The sequence below is a fragment of the Coffea arabica genome, chromosome 5c (assembly GCF_036785885.1).
Source record: "Coffea arabica cultivar ET-39 chromosome 5c, Coffea Arabica ET-39 HiFi, whole genome shotgun sequence".
In the NCBI taxonomy this organism is placed as follows: Eukaryota; Viridiplantae; Streptophyta; class Magnoliopsida; order Gentianales; family Rubiaceae; genus Coffea; species Coffea arabica.
The window spans coordinates 4078469-4105905 of record NC_092319.1 but is presented as its reverse complement, the minus strand read 5'-3'; the positions used below and the strand labels follow the sequence as shown (position 1 = coordinate 4105905).

Genomic DNA, 27437 nt, shown 5'->3' with positions numbered 1-27437 from the left:
GAACGTTTACTTCGTCAAAGGTCTGCACATTTACCAAGCACGGTTATTTTATTCCGACCTTTACGCCTGCTTTGCCAATATTCCATTCCTCAAGACAGTCAAACAAAGCTAAACATGCCTCAGAACTTTTTGAGCTGCAGTTCCACTTTTTGCGGTTATAGTCCAATTTTGTAAGCTACGTTTCATCGGTTAGACTGCTGTATTTGTGAACTCTGCGTAATTTCAAATATGAAGTCAGACAGTTGTTTAGTGCTGGCATAAAATATCTTCGCATGCACACAAGCACATTATACCCAATGCCTTATGCTGAGTCCGTATGTGGACACCTCGTTGAAAGTATTGTTCATACTTGTTGGGAGCTTCGGAAGACGTGGTGGCCAACTCTTCAATGCAACCATGTTTAGCCGTGGCTATGTTTAACACCCTGCAGTTGACAGTTGAGGATGCAGTTTCACCGCCCCTCCCTGGAAATTCATAAATCTCCTTTTTCAGTTCAACTTCGCGGGCAACCGCCTTACAAACGAACCTGTACCTGCTTTGGTCCGCTTATATGCAACCAATAGCGGTGTCAATGCAGATGCCGGATGCATAGTGACTGAGTTGTCAACAAAAAGAGATGCAAAATGTTTAGGTCCCACGTAAATCTGAAACCCGAACGTTTTTCCCCTCACACATTACATTGCTGAAGGCCAAATACAGACCACTTAAAATATCACAGCAATTGCAAAAAAGTAACATGCATACTATTCAACTTTGAACTTTACAGATGACCGAACCCAGAGACTAGGTTGACAACTACATTTAGGTGCGCACGTTAGTGGACATCAAACGAGCTACAGTTCTCCACCGGGACCAACTACTTTACGGTGCACGTTGAAATACAGAAGCAACTGCCAATGCAGTGTAGCCGAAACAACATGCTTCACCAATCAGCAATGTCGGTTGATGCCGGTACAAGGCCATCAGCGGGTACATTTCGTGGTTCATCAACCTGGCCAACAAGGACACAACATAAATAAAATACCCCGCATTGAACTCAATAACACATTGCTCGCACATCAGTCCCCTGCTTGCCCAATAAATACAAACAAAATTTTGTAATGTGGACGAATACCTGATACGACGAAGTCCGTGATGAATGCAGGATGTATCCCAAAAACCCATCCACACTGCCCCGTCGACCCTAATATTTTTCAACCAATAGGGTGCTCAGTTTAAAAAAGGCTTCACATGCAAGACGAAGGATTCAGTATGCACTAATGTAACATGTGATTGCATACAACTACAATAATTACCGATTCCAATGACTTCCCTTGCCGTACGCCATCTGGTCCTCCCTCATCCATGTCCTGCAACCAAGTTACACATCCCATATTACCACACGCACTCGCATACAGCCAGACAGGGTTTCAGGCTGACAGTTAAAGGCAACAATGTGTTGTCCTTCAAACACCTTACCCCTATCACTTAGTGTCACTGAACTAAACAAATTATGCGTAAGACTAATTTTAGTGATATTATGTTCATTTCTGCATATTACTTCGATCGTAATCGAAATATGGCAACAGCTTATGCACTATGTGACCATTGGACCACAACATGTACGCAATACATAGAAGGGCATGAACATGGGATTAATTCAACGCACAACTTAGCAGCAAAGGTAGCCAGGGATGTGTAGACACAGTTGTGCATATGTTGCACATAAAATCCATTCCAACCTGAATCCGTACAACAAGGTCCCTTGGTCGCTGCTGCTCCATTTCATTTGATAACTCAACACCGATTCGGCCAGGGGGTGTCGTCCCCGTGTTGCGTTGTTGTGCATGAGCAGTGCAACTACAATTTCCATGATGATCATCAGCGTCTGTGGCTCTGCGCTTTGATGACGCGTTTGGCACACTTCCTCTTCCCCTGCATTGGTAACAAAACAAAAAATTCAACTAAACCGCACACTCAGTCTTCTGTGTTCCATAGCAAGCCAGGTAAGTTAGGTAAGCGTATTTATGAATACACAATTGCATTGTGTGGCGAAGTGCATTGTACATGGGATGTTGCTGTCATACGCCATACATATTGTTGCCTACCTCGGTTTCCCTCGACACAGGACTCGTGGTGCAATGAATTCTGGGTCCTTAACCCAATCCCTTTGACCCCCTGTTTGATTGGTCAGTTGCACAGCTCCACAGCCCTGCCCTCTTTGCCTCTTGCCTTGCACCTTCTCAGTTCCAACTGACTCACTCTGGAACAGTTCCAATGCATTTCTGAATCCATCCGACGGCTTGCACGCATTCCCACATACATCATTTGCTGCCGAAAGCAGCGTAGAGTATCTGGACATCTCTGTGAGGTGTGAGCTGCTTGTTTCAGCCCCCTCGTCACTTATTACGCATTCCTTTGCCTGTCGAGTCCACCTCTTCATGATGCAGTTTGGAGGGATCCTTTTCAATTCCTCAAATAGCATTGCACGAAACATGTGACAACAAGGCAGGCCGTGGGTTTCCATTTTCAGGCACGAGCACTTCATATGTCGCGTGGACCTGTTATACACCATAGTGTAGTACGAGTAATTGTACGGATGCTTCATGAAGTGCACAGCATTTATTCCATCATCCGTGCCATTAATCCTACAAAATAGCCCCTGCTTCTTCATTTCCTCCCGTACCACAACGAAAGTGGACCTAGTAAACACTTCGGCAGCATGTTTTTCCAGCGCCTGCAGCTGTGTCGCACCGAGAAGGGTAGTGTGCTCTGTGACAGCCCGTTGACGCCTCTCTTCATGTCGCAAGCGGCCCACCGCCAAGTCATATGTTTGAAGGCACTCAAAAAACTTCAACTTGGGGGTCAGATGTAATTTTAAGACCTGATGCATTTTCTCGCACCTTTGGGTACTCCGCACTCCTCCGAAAAAGTTGCCTCTCAGGAAAGCCATAGCCCAGAGCTCCCTCTTGCGGTACATCTTCTTAACCCATTCGTTATTTTGAAGCCGAAAACGTCTGACAACCCCTGCCCACCTCGTTTCAAAATTAATTGTTGTAGAATTCATAAACATGCAGGTCTTGAATGCCTGCAAGAACTCTTTGTCCCTTACATTTGTAGCAGCATTCATTTCCAAATGGAAGCTGCAAAGTCTGTGCTTAGCTGTGGGCATGAATTTTTTAATGCACTTTCGCATGGACTTGTCCCCATCTGTCACCACTGCTATCGGTTTCCTCCCATTCATTGCTTCTAAGAATGTACTTATAACCCAATCATATCCCTCATCTCCTTCGCGAACGATAAAAGCACACGCAAAGATACATGTCGAGTAGTGATTGTTAACCCCACACAACACAACCAATGGAAATCTGTACTGGTTCGTATTATACGTGCTGTCGAACACTAGCACATCTCCAAAACATCTATAGTCGTCTCTACACACGGAATCAGCCCAAAGCAAGCGATTCAGGCGGCCATGGCCATCTACAGAATATTTGAAAAATAAATTCGGATCACCTCGTTGCTTGCCTAACAAGAATGCAAGTGCCGAATCGCTGTCCCCATCACCAACTGCTACCTGCCTCTGCCGATTCAGCGCATTGTACATATCTGTTTCATGGAAACCCAGGTTGCGGTATCCGCCAGCCTGTACAGCTAGTAGTCTCATAATGTGACTTGTTCTTATTCCTGCTTGTTGCATAAGTACTGCCTGTTGCAGGTCCGACTTCCCAACCTTTCTATGCGACCTCATGAAACTTAACACTTTCAGGACTGCACAAACGATGGCAATGTCCACTAACAAATTGTACAACAACGTACTTTTGTTTCGACTCGTGTAATCGAACCTTCAAATGTGCTTGACAGTTCACTCTTGTTACTGCCTTCGGTTCCCTTATTCGATCGCCTCTGTTCAGGTGCTTTTCATGTCTTTCGCCTTCCTTATTGCAAAGCCATGACCTCACTCGGACATCGCCTTTCTTATCTTTTCTCTTGCACCCTTTTCGTACCCCAAAACCGGTTGCTCTTGCGTACATCATATAGAATGCTTCTGCCTCTTCAATGCTGTCAAACTCCATGCTACCTACATCTATATCATCAATACAGTGGAATGCAGCGTTTACATTTGGCCCGTCTTGACCAACAATGTCCCCTACAGCACCCTGCCCTAAAATCCGTTCTGTTCTGCAGTTGGTTGTTGAATGGACAATATTAAATGTGTTGCCACTTTCTTCACCTTCGGCACCTGCACCAACATCCCGTGTGCTCCATGGATGCCCTTCCACCATTTGCATTCGCAATCCCGTTTGCTTGATGTTACCACTTTTATTGCTAATTCTGCTATGCGGGCTTATTCAACTTTGTTGCGTTCAAAACTGTCTCCAACAAACTTTGCAATTCAACACCACCAATGGAAGACTCAAAATGAGGTTACGAACCTGTAATAAGCAATACAGGTAATCATTCAGTGCCTTCATAGGTTACGAACATTATCTGATCGACACAATGTTGTTGACTTCAAAATGTTATGACATGATAATCCCCCAAAAAAGCCCCAAAAAAATTCCCCCTCTCACAATCAATGTAGGTTACAGAAAACACTGGTTCACACTTACGCTCTGGGTCTTCCATCTGCATGATGATAAAATAAAAACTTACGCTTACGCTTGCTTAATTGACGCTCTGCACTGCTACCTTACCTCCAAACAACCCGCGACGAAGGCGACATTGTACCGTGGGAGTCAATGACAGCAGATCACCTCAAAAACCTAAAATAAGGGATGAAGCTAATCAATCAATGGCATCATAGGTGACGAACAATTGTCTGATGTACACTATGTTCTTGCATGCAAAAATGACTACATCACAATCCACTGAAAGTGGGCTAAAGATTCCCCCTGTGACAATCACTGTACGTTACACAACATACAGCTTAATCGCTACAGCCTTGTTCTTGCAATTTCATGATGCAATATGGCACAATATTTCAGTCCAACCTAAACGGAAACGGAACATAAACACATACAAACATGCGTCGTCGTTTGATACTCGCCACTGCTGCCTTCCATCCACGGGAAGTGCCGACGCGAGGGACAATAAGACACACTTGCAATACCGCACCTCCTTATCTGCACACCGTTTGGATTCCCCTTTGCAGGTATTAATGAATTACAACGCAAATCTCCGGAATATACGGAAAACAACCAACGCACCTTACTCGCAGTCTTGTAGAAGACAATTGATGTTCATCAAATAGCCAGCGTCGCTGTACCTCCGCTGACTATGTCGGACATTCACAACAAAAGACGGTGAAGCTATGTACACATTTTTCCCCGCTTCAGTCCTGTTTTGGGGCTACACCGAAATTAAACAAGCAACAGTCCCGACAATCCATTACCTTTATTTAGGGTTTACTTTCCCAAATCAGTTTCGGCCCTTCTTTTTCCCGCCTCACCGTTCTTCGCTATTTGTTATTCAATAAATGTAAAAATTGGCATGCCCTATGCGCAGACAAAAAGTTATTAAAATAATCTTTTTTCCGCTGTATACATATTTCATGATTTTGTTTTGCATAAAAATATAAATTTATAATAAGTGTATATTAAGGCTTGTTTTGCATACATATTATAAAGTCGTAGCTGTTTATGGCGTTTGTCTATTATATGAACCTGGAACGACATTTTGTTTCGCATTATTTTTTTTTGCATACATATTTCCGCTGTATATGATTTTGTTTTCCATACATATTATAAGTGTATATTAGTATAAATGCATAATATTAATATATATATTAATATTATGTAGAAATGTATTTGTATAATTAGTATAAATGTATATACGTGTTAATATTATGTATAAATGTATAATTAATATTATGTATATTAATATAAATGTATAAATGTATATAATACATAATATAAATGTACATTTACATGTATAAGTGTATATTATTAAAAACATATAAATTATAAATCAATATTATAAAAATGTATAAATTAATATATTACAAATATATATTAATATTATGTACAAATGTATTAATATAATTAATATAAATGTATACATGCATTAATATTATGTATAAAGGTAAAATTAATATTTTGTATATTAATGTAAATGTATAAATGTATTATATTAGATATTATACATAATATAAATGTCTATTATAAATATACATAAATATTTATATATTATGTATAAATGTACATTTATATAAATGTGTAATATATTATATATTATATTATCTAATATTTATGCAAATATATTATAAATATATAAAAATATACTACAAATAAAATAAAAAATTTGTAATCTGTATGTATAAATATATAATATTAGAAATGTATAAAATATATAATACACATTAATATTGAATTTAATTTATGCATAATATACATATTAATATATATTATGAAACAAAATTTAGTAAATATATTTATTAATTTATATATAAATAAATGTATTTATATAAATATATATTATTTATTTCAATTCATATAATATATATAATATTATACATAATTGAACTAAATATATTCACATTGATATAATATATATAATATACATAATTGAAATATACCTATTCAAATACATCATTGAAATATACAAATTGAAATATATTAAAATATAATTCAAATATACATATTAAAATACATAATTCAAATTTACAAATTGAAATATACTTACTACAATTCACAAAATTTATTGCACGAATGCCGTAAATACAGGGTGTTTTATTGCAAACCTGATTAAAATTTTGTTCCCGTAAACAAAATTTTAATCCACCAACAACGGGTACTCAGTTCTTATAAGCTATAAACAGTTACTGTTTTATTCGAAATCGGTTTATTTTACTTTCTCCGCCACATACATACATTTTTAAATGGAAAACGGGGTTCTCTATTCTTATAATGGAGCAAAGTCGTAAAAAGCTAGTGTTCGAGTGAACACCGGTGTTAATTTTTTTTTATCCGATAAATAAATTGTGTTATGCAAAAAAAATTAAAAGGCTACTCTATTCTTATAATGCTGGATAAGCCATAAAAAGCTAGTGTTTTACGACAAAATGGATTTATTATATTTTTATCCCAAAAACAATATGGTATGTCGAAACACGGACACTGTGTTCCATTAATGGACGAAAGCCATCAACAGCTACTGTTTTATTGAAAAACAGGCTGGTTTTTTTTTCCGGATAAATAACCAGCCGTTATGCAAACAAAGCGTACTCTGTTCTTATACTAGTGCAAAGCCATAAAGAGATGGTGTTTTACGACAAAATGGAATTATTTCATTTAATTTCCTAAATAAAGCGGTTTATGCAAATACGGGTACTTTGTTCGTATTACGGAAGAAAGCCGTCAGTAGCTGCTGTGTTATTGCAAACGGGTTTTTTTTTTCATTTTATCCTAAACCTAGTTTTTTTTATGCAAAAATTGGGTACTTTGTTCCTATAATGCGGGAAACCCATAAACAGCAAGTGTTTTATTGTAAAACCGGTTTATTTTGCTTAATCCACCATTTACATTTTTTAAACGTCCAAAAGCGGTTTTAGAGATGAGGTATTTCATGCAAACTTGGTACTTTACCATGCCAATGGATAACATTTCAAACACAATCAAAGGTTTGGTATTTTAATTAACAAACATTCGGTTCCGCTTGGCTTACATACTTTTCTGGGTACTTTTCAAAAATAGCACTCTAGTCCTTCGATCGTGAAATACAAGCCCTGTACATTTCGCCAATTCCTTTCCCTTTTACACAAATCCTTTTTACTTAATTGCTTTCCAATCGCTAATTTTCATTAATATGTTTACATTGCAACAAACAATTTAATTCCACATAAATTGCAAAAAATTAGTATCTCAACTATTGGGACTTTGCTGATTCTTTGGAGGTCTGATAACAAAGCCGTTGAGAGCTGGTATTTTTATTACCGACACCTTTTTTCCGTCAATGGACTGCTTTCTATGATTTTCCTTTACTAAATGTCAAAGTACCGCCATTTAACCAGCATGAATATATCTCTTTGTTTAGAACTTTAAACAATAATGCTATTAACCTGTATCTTTCCCTTTCAGACCAAGTTTTTTGACTTGTCCATTTTTTCTGCGGCGCCGACAAAATTCTTCGGTTACTTTCCTATACAACTTTTACACAAAAAATTTATATATGCATAAATTTTTTGTGTAAAAAAACTAATTTATTCACATACGATCGAGTATTTATCCAAGTTTATTAAAACTCCACACTAAGTAACGTACTCAATTTTAATCATGAATACAACACTTTTCTGTTATTTCAAATAACAAAAAAAAAACTGCTTCGCATAAGTTTTTTTTCATAACTGCTGTGCGCTAATCATTTTTTCTTTCTTCAAATTTCTGAACCTTCTTTACGCACATTTTTGTCCAAGGCATTTGCAGCATTTTTGCTGCCGTAATGGGTACATTTGCAAATACAATAAATGCCTCTCCTTCTAACCTGCAATAAGACATCCTGTCCCAACCCAGGACGATAGTACGGAACTCTGTCTGCTTTGTTTGCTTCATTCCGCACGCTGTCTGCTTCATTTCCTCTCCACGCGCTCACCATCACTTTAACGTCTCCGTTTGGACCGTTTTGCCCCCAACACGTGTCGCTCCCTGCCAGCATTCCTACCATAGGCAGGTTCCCACCATAAAGGTATCCAGTCCTTGAAGCTTTGAACATTCCGACAATGATGACGATGGTATCATACCACTTATTTTGTTGTGGGAAAGGTCAAGCGCTGTGAGTCCTTGAAGACGGTGACACATGCTGAATGGAAGAAGGCTTCCAGACAGGCTATTACCTCGCATAGAAATAATTCCCAATGACGAAATATTGAATATCCCCAGTGGCAAAGAACCTGAAACATGATTGTAGTTAATTTTCACTATCTTCAATTTGTTTAGATTTCCAATTAATCTCCATTAGAATTGTCCCTTGTAGAGAATTAGATGACACACTTAGTGTCTCTACCTTTGGTGACATGAGATTTTACATTCAAGCCTCATGAATGAAATTAATCAATAATTAGCATTGCATACAAATTGTGGGCCGAGTAATTATTTTTCTTTTTCTTAAAAATTCTAAAATATTTATATTTATTCCAGACCTTTCACATTAAAAGACGATTTCAATGACAAAAAGGAGTTATGCTTGCCAACATGCATAAAATATTAAACAAAGTTACATCAAATTACGAATATTGTAATGCAAAATTGGGACGCTTTGTTAATATGCACAACTTATTACGTAAATGCAGGCCTTCAAATTTTATTTGCCTCTTTAAATATAATCAAATTGCTCTAATTTCACTTCACTTTTATGACAATTAAAACATGAAGCCTAATTATTGCGTGTGCTATGAGTCCAGCTAGAGTAGCCTTTTGATTATTAATCAATAGTATTATTATATTAGATTGTCAGGTATACACGGTAGGTTTTATGTATGTTTATCAGATTTCTGCTCCAATTCAAGAGTTTGGATGGTACCAGTCAAATTGTTGTGATCAAGATATAGTTCCTCGAGAGCCGTGAAGTTCCCAAGTCCTTCCGGTATCCCTCCATTAAAATTGTTGGCAGCTAATGATAGTACTTGAAGTTTTGAACATTCCGACGACGATGACGATGGTATCCTTCCACTTAATTTGTTATGGGAAAGGTCAAGCCATGTGAGCTGTTGGAGACGGGAACATATCTCAACTGGAAGACTGCCAGAAAGGCTATTACCTTTAAGTGCAATAATTTCCAGTGAGGAAATATTGAATATCTCCAAAGGCAAAGGACCTGAAAGCTGGTTGTAGTACATGACTATGTTCTTCAATTTGTTTAGATATCCGATTTCCATTGGAATTGTTCCTCGCCGGGGATTGTATGAGAGTTGTAAGGTCTCTAGCATTGACATGTTGGAGATGGAAGGAGGAATAGAGCCCGTAAAGCTATTGTTCCCGAGGGAAAGATATCGGAGTTCTTGCAAGGAACCAACCCAAGAGGGAATATCTCCACTGAGCTTGTTAACAGAGAGATCAAGAAGTCGCAACCTATGCAAACGAATCAATTGTCGGGGGAGTTCTCCATAAAGGTAGTTCATACTCATGTCGAGGGATACAAGAAATGACAGATTCCCCAATTGCGGGGGAATGGTGCCAGTAAGACCCAAGCTGGAGATATTTAAGGTAGTCACCCTACGATGGCGAGAGCCGCAAGTGACTCCTCTCCAGTCACAGATTGAGGATGCAAGGGACCAATTGTTTGATAGGATTTGTTGAGGATCTGAAGTGATTTTGGCTCTCAGTGCAAGAAGGGCTGATTGATCTGTGGTAATGTTGGTTACCCTCGTGGCCAAGCTAGCTAACAGAAAACTTAACAGGAAGAGTTCGAGGGTGTGAAGGTAGTAAATTTTCTTCATGACTATACTGATGTTTAGCTTGAGTTCTAAGACAAAGAGGCAGGCTTGAGTTGGCATGGATTAACAAGTGCTGCTTCATGTACATATATAGACAATAGGGGACATCTGCAGCACAGACACAAGAACAAAGACAGAGGGGGACACATTTGAATAGCATAGATTTGTATCACGAGTATTTGAAATTTTGAAAATATCAAATTCAGATTTTGAATTTTTTTTATGGTTGATATTTTATCCCGACTATTATATTTCCGTTTGCATTAGCTGTTTTTGGGATATTTTTGAAAAATTTTACTATAACAGAGTTTTTAGAGTATATTTTAGGATATTTTTAGAAAATATTTTGGGATATTTAAGAGTAGTAGAGTTTTTAAAACATATTTTGGAATATTTTTTAAACATTAAAAAACTTTAGACTATTTTTTAGAGTACATTTTAGAGCACTTTTTAAAATTTTTTATAATATTTGAAAAACTAATTTTTGAAAAATAGAGGGATCAAAACAGTAATTTTTAAGTCGGAAGCTTCATGCCATATGGCAGTATGTTGTTCTCATTTTACACCTTTAATTTTTTTTTATTTTTACATACTCTAAGTTACTAGTGATTCCTGATCACCCCAATCTCTCACACTACTAAGAAAAGTTAAAAAAATATGGCTATGCAAACCACGCTACTTCCATTGTAGTGCAAAATGATACCATTTAAAATTGATAATAATAAAGATAAAAAGTCTGCCTTAAAAGTTTCTGTTGATAGTGTCGACGATTAGGATATTTTCTTGATGATTTATGTTCGTTTTGAGTTCTGGATGGATATCAGTGCTACTTCATGTACACGTACAGACAATAGGGCACATCTGTTGAACAGAAATATGCACAAAAGTGTGGATGTGTTCTGGTCTTACTTCTAATATACATAGTGAGTTTTTTTTTTTCCCCCGCAAAAATACATTGTGTAACCTACTCTATCCTAATCTAAGAGAAGGGAGAGCCTCAGGAGACTTGTGTTAGAGGTTAGTGGATATACAAATCCAACTAGATCAAGAGAGTGTTATGTCACTATCCTTAGATTTTTTTTTTACTGCAAGTGAGATTTGAATCCTCACCTACAGTCCAAAGAGGGACTTAAATCCCTTCCTGATGGCCAGGGAGCTAAGCTCAATGATTTAATAGTGAGTATTTGAAAATGAATTTTTCTAAATATTGTCAGAACAAAAATTAGGATCGAGAGCAAATTTCTATTCATGAGACAACTTTGCCCTTACTTAAGGTTTTGCAATTAAACTTTAAAATTTTGGGGTCTCAACTGAAACTCTTGCAAATTTTAGGCCTTGTTTGTTTTGTAATTTTCCGTCAGAAAATTACCTTGTTTTCCGTGATCACATTTTCTTATTACTTTTTTCCCTCACATACATCAAATCGCTACAGTAATTTTTTCCATGAAAAATCATGAAAAATACAATCCAAACACAAGCTTAATTACTCCACCTACAGTCTGCCAATCAATCAATCATCCCTTGTCTATTCTCCGCCCCTACACGATGCTTACCATCTACGTTTTCCTTGCCCCCAAACAACTGAACCACTAGCACCCGAACTGGCAACTCAAGCACCACATTAAAACCCAAAAAAAATCCTCGTCAATTACTTCTTCCTCTCGCACCTCTTGGCGACTTTGTCAATATATCCTCCAATATTCACTGTTGCGGATCACTTCTTTTTCTTTTCTCATCTTCTAGAACTGAAATCAATGATCGTGAATGGATTATGGAAGACATCTATTTTTTTTCCAGAGTATTTAATGCTCACCCCTTTATTTGTCAAACTTGCATATAATTTGGATTGACGTATGTCACACATCTCGCCTTAAAACTTGTGAATGGGTGATTGAAATAGTAAAAAGTTTCATTACCCATTCTAAACCCTTATAAAATGAGACACTTCGACCACCAACGGCATTTAAGATTTATTAACAATTTTCCTGAAATGGGAGATAGTTATAAGTTTAGGGATCTAAATGTACCATTTTGAAGTTTAAGGACTGAAGTGGATAATTATTCAAAATTTGGGGGGACAAAGTGGTATTAACCCTTTATATAACTAGTTGACAGAGGGAGCAGTTGGTGGAAGAAAAAGGACATATGCTGAGAGATGAAATTTGGTTGGAAAAAGGAGTCAAAGGGGAAGTTTGTCAATTTCAATTAGGGAAGATTGGGCTTTTGTTGAATTTTTGAGATGAAACTGGGTTGGAGGTTAATAATTGTGGTAGTGATAGGTGGCGGCTTTACTGTTATGGCAATCATGATGATTAAGAACCAAAAATTTTTGGAGTTGGAAATGGGAAAAGAAAAAAGAGGTTTGTTTTGGAGTCGGGAGGAATTAGTTGAAGTAATGATTATTAATGTAAGGAAAAGGCAAAATTGTCTGATGAAATGAAATTTGCTCTGGATCCTATTTTTTGTTCCGACAATATTATCTGCCTTTTTCTAAATGATGCTCTAGAGCACGTGTTAGTATAATTAAATAACACCTAATTTATTAAATGTATATTTTTTTTCCAAATGTATATCTTTTATCGTTTGAACAAAAATATTAAATGTATATATGGACTCACATTTATTGCAATTCATTTAGACACTTTTTTAAAATTAGTTTCATTATTGCTAAAAGATTAATATTTGAGAACCCTCTTAATGAGGGCACTCATTGGTCAAACCTTTGAAAATTCCAGTTAAAAAGAAACATATTCAAATGTTTGTTTGTATAGCTGATATTTCATCCTTTTCCTCTCAGTCACTTGAAAACCACAATTTTTGTCTGTGTCCGGAGAGAAGGCTGAATTCAAATCTGAGTAATTGTGTTCCACAACGCATAATTGGGGATGAAATTTTCTGCTTTCATTTTGACAGCTATTTGTTCTCCAAATAGCTGTCAGGTCAGGTCAACTATTTGTATCGATTTTTATCTAATTTTATAAGATATAACTAAATTTTTTTGTGGTGTAACTTACTTTCAATAGAAAATAACTATAGAATAAATTTTTATGAGTTTCACATATGATGTTAAAAATGATGAACACGCAATGATTTGAGTCTTACATTTATTATTATTATTATTTTTGGCAAATCTTGGATGTTAGCTGCTCATGGACGATCATTCTAATTACTATCCTTGCCCTGCTTCCCTTGCAACATACACTGACAATAGAATGATTTCTTTCTGCTGCATCGGCACAATATCTTCCCATTCATTCCATAAAGTATAGCTACTAATTTTACTACAAAGTTCGATTGGATTGAAGAGTATTTACAAAGATTTTTTAATAGTATTTATTATAACATTTTTTTGATATCATACAATGAAAAAAAAAAAAGATTTGATTCGAAAGCGTGTTCTGAAGACTTCACACAGTAAAGTTACTTACACATCCCGTGTCTCCCAAATCTCTCGTCAATTAAAATTTTGAATATGTCTTAGGGAAAAATGTCTCGTGATTTACCCCTTTGACTTGATGTTTTGGAAATTTAGCTAGTATCACTTGATATTTGAAAAGATCCCGGGGACAAGAATGTCCCATGATATATCCTTTTGACTAGAGGATTTAATAATGAAGCAGCACTCGAGATTAGAATAGATTTTGTAAAAGAACATGTTAGAAAATTTGTTTAATTTCTTTTACGTATGTTTCTTGTTTTGTATGAAAGTAATTAGTTTTCTAATTAGTTTTAGTTACTTGAAATAGTAGTCAAGAAATTTACTATTTTATTTAGGATTAGAGGTTATTTCCTATTCTGTACGAGTGTAGAAATTAGAATTGATTTTCTAGTATTATTTGGTTTTTGGCCAAATAATATTCTTTATAAATAGATGGATTGACACACTATATAGAGAGACACACATGGTCATACAAGAGGCAACATGCAGCATTATACATGGGTGGTGAGAGAGGGTTCTTGAGAGATGAGAGATGTCATACATGGGTTGAGTTTGGATTCAAATTGTATTCTCGTGTAGGATTTTTCTCTCATAATAAAGAACGAATTTCTCTCCGTATACGTAGACTTAATAGTGGAGTCAAACCACGTTAAATATTGTATTTCGTTTATCTTTCATACTTGTGGCTTGTTTGTCATTAAATTATTGTTTACTTAATATCTCAATAATTGTTTGTTCTGTGCTTGGATCCTAACTGATAGGTTACGATTTTATCATTTATTTTATTGTTAATTTCCCCTATTACCTGACCTGATTTGGATCAATTATTAGATTCTACTCACTTTTCATAATTTACATTTATTTTAGGAAGTAAAATGAAAATACTATAACCAAGACCAATTTGACGGTCATCAGAAAAGAATTCAATTAGCAAGCCTCAGGGGCATTTTTGGAATATGAGGACGCGACCCTCTTTGGTAATTTGGCAGAAGACGACATGGAAAGAGGACAAAAAGGCTGGAGTCTTCTTCTCCGCAAGGGAGCCGCCGCACAGGATATACACATTAGAGTAGGACCTAGATAGATATTAGACTGCAGAGAACAAGCACTATGCAAGCTTAGCCTTTGACTTTTCCGTTTTGTCCTTTAGTAGCTATTTCCTCATTCGTATGTCCAGGCGAGGTGAAGACGTTTAATCACTTCCCATAGCTTTGCTTTTTCACGAGTATTCTAACGAATTGAATTCACCCAATTGATGGCCGCGACTGTTCCTTCCATTTTATGTGGGTCTTTCTTGTCAGGGATGGACTAAATCCCTTTTCCTAGCCAAAAAATAACTTCAGAACATCTTGTGATCAATGCTTTTGACCTGGCAACTTAAAGATTTAACAGCACTTGGGATTTGAAAAAGTTGAAGTATACGAGGATCTTGTTACACTTCGAGAACTTTCAATCTTCGTAGAACTTCAAGGATTTGACGATCTCTAAAGACTTGGGAAGTTGAAGAAGACAAAATTACTTTTTGAACTTCAAGAACTTTAAGGCATAACCATCGGGACATTAGATTAGTAGTCACTAAAAAGGGATTAAATCTCTTTTTGGACTATAAATCGGGGGTTCAAATTTCATTTGCAGTAAAAAAATTTAAAAGAGTTGCAAAACACCCTATATACCTCACTCAAAGATGCAGACTTTCTCCAATAGCCTGTAAGCGTGCCTATAGCACATATTAGGATTTTTTTTAACCGTATTGGGTTACTTGTGGGTAGGGATGTCAATCACAAATCCAATATTCCCGTCCAAACCCATCTATTAATAGAATTAGGTATGTGATAAGTGAATATTTGACATATGTTTCATATGGTTACATGCAAGCTTTTGGCATGTTTTTAGGGGTTCATAGCCATTTTTAAGTCCATTTTGGTGAAAATTTCTTCAAGTGTCGCTTAGGGAACTAAACGTGCAAAATGAGTGGATTAATGTATAAATGTGTGGTGTTTTGTAGGTTATTGGTGCATGAAACACTCATTTGAATTGAAGAAGATGCAAGGTACATCTTGGACAATAACGCATAAGTAAAACAAGAAGAGAAAGTTGCGCAAAAAAGGAAGAAAATTGAAATTGAAAACAGGAAGTTGGATCCGAGTTCAAATCCATCTCACTACCCTTAGATCCGAGACCTCGTCTGAGAAGCTGGAGGAACAGATCCGAGAGTAATAGGATGCATAATTGCTATTCAATTTATGATTATTTTTAGAACTGTCAATACGGCTAGGCCAGCCCGAACTCGACTCATTTGGCCGGACAAAAAGCTCAATGAGCTCGACTTTTTAGTGAGTCGGTCTGAACTTGAACCTAAAAATTAGACTCGAATTAAATATGAGCCGAGCTTGGGTCTCATTAGACTCAAACCCGATATAGGCCGGGCCCTTTAATTATATATATATATATATAATATTTATATTTTGATATTATGTATAATTATATATCTAAATATATTATTACTAAATACAAAATATATATATAAATTATAAAACACAAAAATACATCTGAAAACTCTTCTATGAGTTTTCTTGAGAGCCAATATTAGTAATGTATAATTGAATCTCTAACTTTTCTCATTGGTCGAGTAAATTTTTATATTAACATAATATTGGTTGATTTTATTTTGGTCTAGAAATACAAACCATCAAATATGTTTAGATTCAAATCAGAAGGCTATAAAAAAAGTTTTAACTTTTAAAGATGTATTGGTTTATGACCGTATGTTTCATTATTATTTTTCATGTATTTTGAACGAATTAGATATAAATATTATTGAAAATGTTTTGGTTTATATACTTTTGAAGAGCTATTATTTGTTCATATTTAGTTTTAATATTGTAGTCTTGTAAATGTTAAATTAGTTTTACAACTTAATAGTTATAGTAATTATGTTTAAAAAATTTAGTAGTAAGTGAGTTTGGGCTAAACTCGAATAGGGCTCACAACCCGAATATTATATGAGTTGAGTATGAACTTCATATTTATTAATCCAAAACTCATAGTCCGAAACCTGAAAATATTACAAATTAAATGAGTTGAGTTCGAACTTATAAAAACCCAGCTCATTAGACCCAATTAACAGGCCTAATTATTTTACCCTTGATTTTAGTCAAATATTATTTTAATTGGTGGATTCTACTTATATTTGATTAATGGTGTCAATTGTAGGAAAATGAACAAAAAGTGATAAAGGGGTAATTTTCCAAGACTTGCTGTTGAGTCCAAGGAAGTTGGGATTTACATGCGTGGCATTTTTCCAATGCAAATTGAAGACCTACGAAGCATGTTTTCAAATTGTATTGAGAAATGACTTAGATTATTAAGAAATATCTTTTTCTCAGGAAAACTAGGAAGTTTAATTAATTTTGGAAGCTAGAAAATAAGAGAAAAAGGATGGCCCCGCCTGATTAGTATGTTAGGGTAGAAACAATTTGGAGTTGTCGTGACTCTTTGCTTTGCGAAAGGAATGCAAAGGCCACTTGGCTTTTCTCTTTGCCTTTTAGTTTCTTTAGTTTTTCTTTTATCAAAAACTTATGCAACTGGCTTTGAGAAAATCGTGTGAATTGTACCAATTGGCTATGCGCAATTAATTTTCTTTTCTAGTCAAGGAGTAACGAAAGATTTGGTTCATCTACATCTGTGAGATCTAATTGGTTTTATTAATTTCTTTTATTTATTAATATTCGTATGTTTTCTGATTTAATTTCTTATGATTGTTTTGTTATTTGAATATCAGGGTCCAATATTTAATTCAACTTGATAATCTATTGCTAGTTAAGATAGTTAAATTCATAATTATTTAATTGTATTGATTAGTGGCTACAATGTGATTAGTTTCATATTAGGGAGACATATGATAATTTGAATAAACCTTGATAGTGTGTTTATTGATTAGAATAGGGCTTTTCTAATTCCTAATGCAATCAAGGGATTAAATTCTCCGGGATTACCTAGAGTTATTTCTGGATTAGGGAAGTAGTTAATAAGCATACCTTAACTATCGAGACAGTAAGGAAAATTCATTGTCATCACTTGTTTGGCAAGTATAACCTGTTTATTTGTTGACCTTGGTCGATCAATCCTTGGTTTTGATGATTAACAAACCAAAATGTAGATTTGGGCTAATGTTTTTATGTGAGTAATTTGTTAGAACAGATTCTTGTGGCATAAAAGAAGAAGCAAAAACAGGGCACTCATGTCGGACGCTATCGGACGTCCGAAAGAATGAAGAACATCAAGAAGGAAACTCTGTCGGACGCTCATGAGGAAGCATCGGACGTCCGGAAGGATCGGACGCACGCCTCGGACGCACGCCTCGGACGCACATCGATCGCATCGGACGTCCGAGAAATTTCGCAAAGATTTGATGACTCTCTGCCTACGTTCGGACGCAGGGTTCGGACGTCCGACAGGTGGTTTGGACGCAGGGTTCGGACGTCCGACAGGCCAACGGCTAGTTTTGACAGCATTTAATATTTGACCGTTGGAGAGCCTTTTGAAGCCATTTCTCACCTTCTATAAATACCCCAAAGCACAAGAAGACAAGGGACTTTTGCCAACACAAAATACAAGCTTACAAGTGAGATTTTTGAGTAGAAAGATTCTTTGTTGGTTGTATAAGGGGTTGGGAAAGTTGGGTTGTGAGGTTGCTCAAGTGAAAACCTTGGTGAAGGTGAACCTATCACTTGGAGTGGTAAAACCTTGGTGAAGGTTGCCTCATTTGTATAAAATAGTTCTTAATTGGGTGAGTGATCTTTCAAGTGTAGATTGTTGAGGGTTAACTAGAATTGTTGTAAAACTCCTTGGCTCAACCAAAGAGTATTTGGGGTGAGGAAGGAGTAAACCTTCACTTGTACATCTTGGTTAGCATCGCCATCAATTGAAGAGGCTATTGGATTGATATTTGGTTTGCATTTCTTATCTTTTCTCTTTAATTAAGTTTTCTTTATTGTGCTTAAATTTGATATATTTTTGTGCATCATTGTGAAATTGTTTGTACTCATTGGGTTGCACCGGGCATTACATTATTAACAAATAAATGAAATAATTCTTGCATCAGTGAACCATTGTATGAATCACTTTTGAAGTTATATCCTTGGTTAGAACTTGTTAATCCTCGAGTAAATTTAATTTACTTTCGTTTGTTTAATTTTCTTTCCGTTAAGTATTTTATTTTAATTTTAATTCTCTAAAATCTCCTTAATTGGCTTTGCTTGGAAAGAAACGAATGTTTCCTAATCCTTGTGAAGACGACCCTATTTGTCATTACACTCGTTTATATCTTTATGTGAGTAGGATTTTATTATTGCACAGGTTCCACACCTGTCAATTTTTGGCGTTGTTGCCTGGGATTGGAGTTGGTTAATTTGTTTCTTTTTTAGTTTGTTTTATTTTATTTTATTTTTTGCAGTTTTGCATGTTTATGCCTCATTCTTCTCGCATAGGTGAATTGGTTTACGATCTTGAGATGGAGAAGAAAGCGTGTAGATTGAGAAAAGAAACCAAGAAACGCAAAGAGGAGCAATCATCCACTACATCTCTAGGGCTCAATTTGGCTATGGAGTTGCTAGAGCCTTCTAGTGATTCTGAACAGGAAAAAGTTATGAATGGCAAACAATAATCGCCTTTTAAGAGGGTTGGCTGCTCTTGATTTAAATCAGCAGCCTTTATGCATTACTTTTTCTGATTTTGCTGAGAATGTAATATTTGAATTAAAATCAGGATTAATTCATCTCTTACCTAATTTTTATGATTTGCCAGGTGACGAGCCCCACAAACACCTCTAGGAATTCACTGTGGTCTGCACAAGTATGAAGCCACTTGATATCACTGAGGTGTAGATTAAGATGTGGGCATTCCCTTTTTCATTAAAGGGGCTGTCAAAGACTGACTTTACTACTTGCCAACAGGGAGCATCACAACATGGACGGACATGAAGAGAAAATTCTTAGAAAAATACTTCCCTGCATCTCGAGCTACCAATCTACAGAAGGAGATCTGTGGTATTAAGCAGAGTCCTAAAGAGTCTCTCTACGAATACTAGGAGAGATTCAAGAAACTGTTACCAGTTTCCCTTAATATCATATTAGTGAACAACTCCTCATCCAATACTTCTATGAAGGCCTGCTCTACGGGGATAGGAGTATCATCAACGGTGTAAGTAGAGGTGCTTTTACGAACAAAACCCCTAGAGTGGCCTGGGAGTTAATTGATGGGATGGTTGCAAATTCCCAATAGTTTAGCACTAGAGAGGATATTTCAACTCATCGTGTCAACGAGATGAACATTTCATCGATGCAAGAGGAATTGGCTGAATTAAATGCCATGGTTCACCAGATGGTATTGGAGAATATGCAGCGAGTAAAGGCATGCGAAATTTGCAAGAATGTTAGTCATCCCACTGATGGATTACCGATACTACAAGATGACAGCATTGGACAAGTAATATGACTAGAAACATGCTCGTGCTTCATAGGCAGTATGATCTTTACTCTAACACATATAATTCGGATTGGAGGGACCACCCAAATTTTAGTTATAGGGGGAATAAGCAAAATTCCTTCCTCAACAGATAGCAAGGATTTTAGCCACAGTACCTATCAAGACCTCAACCCTCTTCGCCTAATTTGGAACATCTCTAGAGGATATGATCAAGACATTGGCTGCTAACATTGTGCAATGCTAGCAGATCGCCTTGTAAGTCTAGCAGAAGACAGACACGAGTATGCAAGATTTGAAAACCAGATGAGTTAGATGGCCTCTACGATAAACCACCTGGAGTCCCAGGGGCAAGGAAGACTTCCTTCTCAACTTGAGGTGAATCCAAAGAACATGAGTACCATGATCCTCAGAAGTGGGAGGAAGATTGAAGGGTCAAAACTCAAAATTCCAAGGGATAAGAGTGACGATCAAATTAAAAAGGAGATGGAAAAAGAGGGATTCATCAAAGCAACTTTTGAGGTAACTCCTAATGCTGTGATTCAAGTTAAATCTAATCTGACTTTCTTTCCTATCAGGTTAGAGAAATCGAAAAAACAAGACGAATAGAGGGAGATTTTAGAAGTGCTTTAGAAGGTGGCAATCAATACCCCTTTATTGGACGCGATCAAGCAAGTGCCGAAGTATGCTAAATTTTTGAAAAACTTGTATGTCAACAAGAAGAAATTGAGAGGTGATGAGAGAGTTGTGATGGAGGAAAATGTATTAGCAGTGCTACAAAAGAAAATTGCACCCAAATGTGGAGATCCAAGTATGTTCTCTTGTTGAATAGGAAACACTAAGATTAAAAAGACCATGATAGATTTAGGAGCCTCCATTAATGTGATGCCCCAGAGTATTTATATCTCCTTGAATCTAGAATCACTAAAGGAATCTGGCATCATAATTCAATTAACTGATCGTACAAATGCATATCCCGATAGGTTAGTTGAAGATAGTTTGGTCCAAGTTAATGAATTAGTATTTCCTGTTGACTTTAATGTTCTTGGCATGAGTGATGACTGCTCTCTTAATCCATCACCTGTTATACTAGGAAGACCCTTTTTAAGTACAACTCGCACAAAAATTGATGTTAGTAAGGGTACTTTGAAGATGAAATTTGATAGAAAAATAGCTCATTTTAATATCTTTGATGAAATGAAAAATCCTGTTAACTCTCATTCTTTGTTTGCCATTCATGCTGTTAATCCCTCTGTGCGAGAATTTTCTGAGTTTGATTGTAGAGGTCAGTTGGAAGTTGCTACAAACATGTATCATAGGTTGAAAGCAACATATGATGTGAAAGCAACAAAGTTGAAGAAGAGGGTTACATTATATGGTGAGTTGGATGCTAGAAGAATGTCATCGATTGCAAGAAAATTTGAATTGCATCCAGATTAAGAAGTGATGCTTTACATTTAGTCAAAGATGTTAAAGAAAGGTGCTTATTGGGAGGCAACTCAATCCAATTGTTTTTTGTTCTTTTATTATGTGTTTCATTATGTTTATCTTAGGTTTTTCATATTTGGTATGTTTAATTTTCGTTTTTGCTGTTTCAATGGTTAGAAGACCTCCTCTCGATAGGACATACCTACGTCTTAAAGGCACGTTGTAACGCGCAAATACCCAACTCCACTATCAGAAAACTACTACCCAACATGACATGCCCACGCTTAACTAACTAGTGAGCTCATGTTCAATATCAAAAATTATGGCGGATGACTGGGCAACAAGATGTGCCCACATCTTGAGGGCACACTATAATTCACAAATTTCAACTCCACGATGACGTACCCACTTCTTGTTCCAACAAAAGGGAAGCATGAAAAAAAAAAAAAAGAACCGGAACCCTAACTATTCTCCTTCTTTTCTTTTCTTTCCTTTCTTTTTCCCTTATCTCTTTCTTTCTTTTCATTCTTTTTCTCTCCTCTTTGCATTCCAGATGACGATGATGAACTCCTTTCCGTCGCTATTCGAAAATTATCTCCAAGTTCAGACGTCATCGCCACGGCTCACCTTTGCCAATTGTGGTCAGCATTGCAACCATTCCATCCATTGTACTCATCCTTTTGCCCTCACCCATAGCTGCCATGCCCCCCTCGTTGACCAGGGAAGTTTTATTGTCCCTTTTTCCTTTTCTATTGTTCTTTATTTCTTACACTGGGGGCAATGTAAGATCTAGGTGTGGAGGGGATAGTATATAAAATAAGTGTAAGTGTCAATAGGCATTTTTTGTTTGACTTTTTTTTTCAAATTTTATCCAATTTTTGCTACTTCTTGTGCATTTTTTGTGGTTATCCCTAATAATCAATGGCTAGTTGTCTCAAATTGTATCATTGCTAAGGTTTTATACTCTAATGGGTCAAGTATGACATGGCTAAGTCTAAAACTATCTTTTTTGTGAATATTTGAGATTTTGTGACGTTAGCAACTTTTGGCTAACTTTTCTAAGCACTATGAATATTTTTTTAGGCATTTGTTATGTGAATTGGTCAACTATTAATCCTATTCTCCGTATTTGGAAAATGAAGTGGGCTTGTGATTTTCAATTTTATTTTTTGTGCTTATTTGAATAATGTTTGCTATACTCCACTAATTGTCGTTGCCTAGTAACGGGGGGTTTTCACCATAGGTGTTGACTTTCACGTCAAAAAGTGGCGATAACTATGAGTATATGGTTTCAAAATGATGAAAAGTTGAGTAACTGGATTCTTTCATTTGGCGGATGTCGGAGTTCGCATCAAAAGACTTAAATGGTTAAATACTAAGTTTTTTTCTTGAAAAAAATAAAAAAATGAGAGTTCAAGTATGGGGATATTTTAAGAGAAAAAAAGTTGTGAAAAAAGTAAAAAATGTGCAAGTATGTGGTTGATTATGTTAGCCTGCTGATCTATGGGATTAATATTGAGATTTTGGTTAATAGTTAAACCGTTTGCTGACAAATGCTAATTGAATATTTTATATTCTTAGATTAGTTAATCAGCAGTTGGAAGAGTCCTGGATTTTAAAAGTTAACCGGAGAGATATTTCTTAAAACTTAACCTCTAATACTTGACGTGTGCTTTAATTGTATCGTGGCAATGGGTTATTTGGATGATAGCCATTGTTTGAACACAATTACTAATTTGTTGTTCTCATACTTGAGGACAAGCATGATTTAGGTATGACGGGAATTAATAGGGTGTATAATTGTTATTCAATTTATGATTATTTTTCCCTTGATTTTAGTCAAATATTATTTTAATTGGCGGATTCTATTTATATTTGGTTAATTGTACCAATTGTAGGAAAATGAGCAAAAAGTGATAAAAGGGGTAATTTTCGAAATTTTTTGTCGAGTCCAAGGAAGTTGGGATTTACGTGCGTGGCAATTTCCCAATCCAAATTGAAGACCTATGAAACATGTTTCCAAATTGTATTGGGAAACGATTTAGATTATCAGGAAATATCTTTTTCTTAGGAAAACTAGGAAGTTTAATTAATTTTGGAAGCTAGAAAATAAGAGAAAAGGACGGCCCTGGTTGATTAGTATTTTGGGGCAGAAACAATTTGGAGTCGTCGTGACTCTTTGCTTTGCGAAGGGAAGGCGAAGACCGCTTGGCTTTTCTCTTTGTCTTTTAGTTTCTTTAGTTTTTCTTTTATCAAAGACTTAAGCAACTGGTTTTCAAAAAATCGTGTGAATTGTTTCAATTGGCCATGCACAACTAATTTTCTTTTCTAGTCAAGATGTAACGAATTTCGGCTACATCTAATTGGCCATGCACAACTAATTTTCTTTTCTACATCTGTGAGATCTAATTGGTTTTATTAATTTCTTTAATTCATTAGTATTCGTATGTTTTCTGATTTAATTTCTTATGGTTATATTGTTGTTTGAATATCATGGTTCGACATTTAATTCAACTTGATAATTTATTGCCAATTAAAATAGTTAAATCATAATTGTTTAATTGTCATAAATTAGTGGCTACTAATATGATTGGTTTCATGTTAGGCAGAAATATGATCTAATTTGAATAAACATTGGTAGTGTGTTTATTGATTAGAACATGGCTTTTCTAGTTTCTAATACAATCAAGGAATTAAATTTTACACGTTTACCTAGAGTTAGTTCTTGGTCAGGGAAGTAGTTAATAGGCTTATCTTAACTATCAAGATGATAAGGAAAAATTGGTATAACATGTTTATTAACGAAAAGATGAAATAATTCTTGCATCGATGAACAATTTTACGAACCACTTTTGAAGTTATATCCTTGGTTAGAGTTTGTTAATCCTTGAGTAAATTTAATTTTCTTTCGTTTATTTATTTTTAATTTTGTTAAGTATTTTATTTTAAATTTAATTCTCTAAAATCCCCCTAATTGGTTTTGCTTGGAAAGAAACGAATTTCCTCTAATCCCTATGGAGACGACCTTACTTGCAATTATATTCGTTTATATCTTTCTGTGAGTAGGATTTTATTATTGCACAGGTTTAACACCTGTTAGAGGGTAAGGGATCCGAGCTTGGATTCCTATGAGAAAGGTCTCGGATCTTGCTTACAAAACAAGTAAAAAAATTGAAGAAATACTAGATCCGAGCTCGGATTATCTTGGTACCCCTCGGATTCTAGGGTTTGGATCTCTCTTTTCTGCAATTTATAGAACAACTTGTGCACATTTCACACTTGCTTTTGTAATTCTTGTTTCACAACGAATTTCTGATGGAAAGCTAGCAAAGCATCTTGTACACTTGAAGAAGAAATTTGGAGATTTCAATTAAGGGATTTTGGGAAGAAAAAGTAAAGGAAGCAAGGAGTATAAGTAAAAGAGAGGAATCAAAGAGAAGGGGAGAGTGAAGTTAGAAGAAAGAAAATAGGGTTTCTCTCTAGTTTTCTCTCAAATTTTAGTTTTTAGCCTAATTTTCTTATTTTCTTGGAGAAACTTGAAGGACGCTTGATGTAATCAAATATTTAAATGACTATGAAGTTGATGAAGCTAGAAGATCTTGTTCCTTCATTTGAATGAGCAGCTCTTCCTCTCTTTTCTCTTTATTTACTTAAAAGATGTTTGGTTTCGTAGAAGTTATGAGTTTTATTGTGAAATACATAACTAGATTTTCATGTTCTAGGGGTAGATGAAACTATTTATACTTTGATTATGGTTAGATCTAGTTGATTATTGCTATATCTTATACTTGCTTGTTCACTTGTTCATAATTTCATACTTATGAATGCTTGATCACCATTTGCAAGCCATTTTAGTTGTTGTTAATTTATGAAAATAGTTGACAATGATGAAACATGAATGAATGGAACTTAAAGAGTAGGCACACGATAATAGTGGTGCACTTAGGTGGGATGTGTATGACATTTCTTGTGCTTGATCTAGTCGATACTTGAGATTTACCACGATAATAGGGAAATTTAGGTATTAGCTAATTTCGGTTCATCGGCGAAAGCGAGTTCCGATTGTCTTAGTGAAATACATCTCTAGCAAGACAAGAAAACTACCATTAGTTGATTATTTTTTCCATGATTGAGCGTGATTAGTGGATTCTATTCCTCAAGACACTTGTGTTATTTGAATTAATCCAAATTTGTTTGTTAACCTTTGAATTGTCTTATCATTATTATTGCTTAATTTTGATTGTTTATTGAGTGATTTAGATAACAGAGATTGTGATTAAACTTTGGTGCTTCAAAAGTAGTTCTTGTGGGATCCGATCCTATTTCTTTTGTACTTCAATACACGACCCATACACTTGTGGTGAACGAGGGAATTAGGGTTAAAATTAGAGCACAGGTATAAATCTCATCAAGTTTTTGGCACTGTTGATTGGGAACCACGATAATATTAGGGCTAAAGCAATCTTTATTACTCTAGACATTGTGGTATATTGTGAATATCTTTTAGCTAATAGATAGAGTAGTTTGTTTTTCTTTTCTAGTTTTGTTTAGTTTGTGGTTAATTTCTCTTAAATGTGGTCTTTGTAGTGCTTGCATCGAACTCTATGTGGAACGGTTCCCTTGAATCCCGAAATTGAAAGAACTCTAAAAAAACTAAGAAGGCAATAACTACAAGACATTGTGGAGACACAAGGTGAAGATGAAATTGTGATTTAACTTCCACTAAACAAACAAATGGCGGAGGAAGAAAATAGAAAACCTTTAAGGGACTTTGCATTGTCCGGGGGGAATGAATTACAAACGAGCATTGCAAGACCTACGGTAAATACTAATAATTTTGAGATTAAATCAGCACTAATTCAAATGGTGCAACAATCTCAATATGGAGGTAATGCTATCGAAGATCTTAATTCTCATTTGTCTACCTTTTTAGAAATATGTGTTACAATTAAGTTTAATGGAGTTAGCGACAATGCAATTAGCTTTATATTGTTTCATTTTTCTTTAAGAGACAAGGTCAAGGTTTGGTTACAATCACACCCTTATAATACTTTCATATCTTGGGTCGATTTGTCCAAGACATTCTAAATAATTTTTTTTCACCAAGCAAAATTGCAAAATTTCGTATGAATATAACTGAATTTTCTTAACAGGACTGAAAGTCTGTATATGAAGTTTGGGAGTGTTTTCGGGAGTTTTTATGTAAATGTCCACATCATGAGTTGCCTGATTGGCTCATGGTTTAAAGGGTTTAGAATGGACTCATATATGCAATCAACACTCATGTGAATGCAGCGGCTGAAGGTGTATTAATAGGTAAGAGTGCTGAGGAGGCTCAACATTTGATTGAGGAAATGGCTATAAATAATTATCAATAGACTAATGAACGAGGTAACATAGGGAGACAAGCATGTATGTTTGAAGTTGATAGTTTAAATGTGTTGAATGCCAAGATGGATAATATAGTAAAGATGCTTAATAAATAAGTTGGTTCTAGTTCTAGTCAAAGAGTAAATATTGCATGTTGTACAATGTGCAGAGAAGAGCACGATGACTCTATTTGTGCAAGTGTTGAACAGGTACAATATATCAAAAATTACAATCGACAACTTCAAAACAGCCCATACTCCAATACCTATAATTCGGGGTGACAAAATCATCCAAATTTTGGGTGAAAGG

General features: G+C 35.7%; 1 non-coding gene across 1 annotated transcript; it reads right to left on the bottom strand.

Moving 5' to 3' along the window:
• Positions 1-26875: 26875 nt before the first annotated feature.
• On the bottom strand, positions 26876-26982 carry LOC113691234 (small nucleolar RNA R71). Its single transcript, XR_003448643.1, has one exon. It is a non-coding gene; the product is annotated as a small nucleolar RNA R71 (small nucleolar RNA).
• Between the last annotated feature and the right edge of the window lie 455 nt (positions 26983-27437).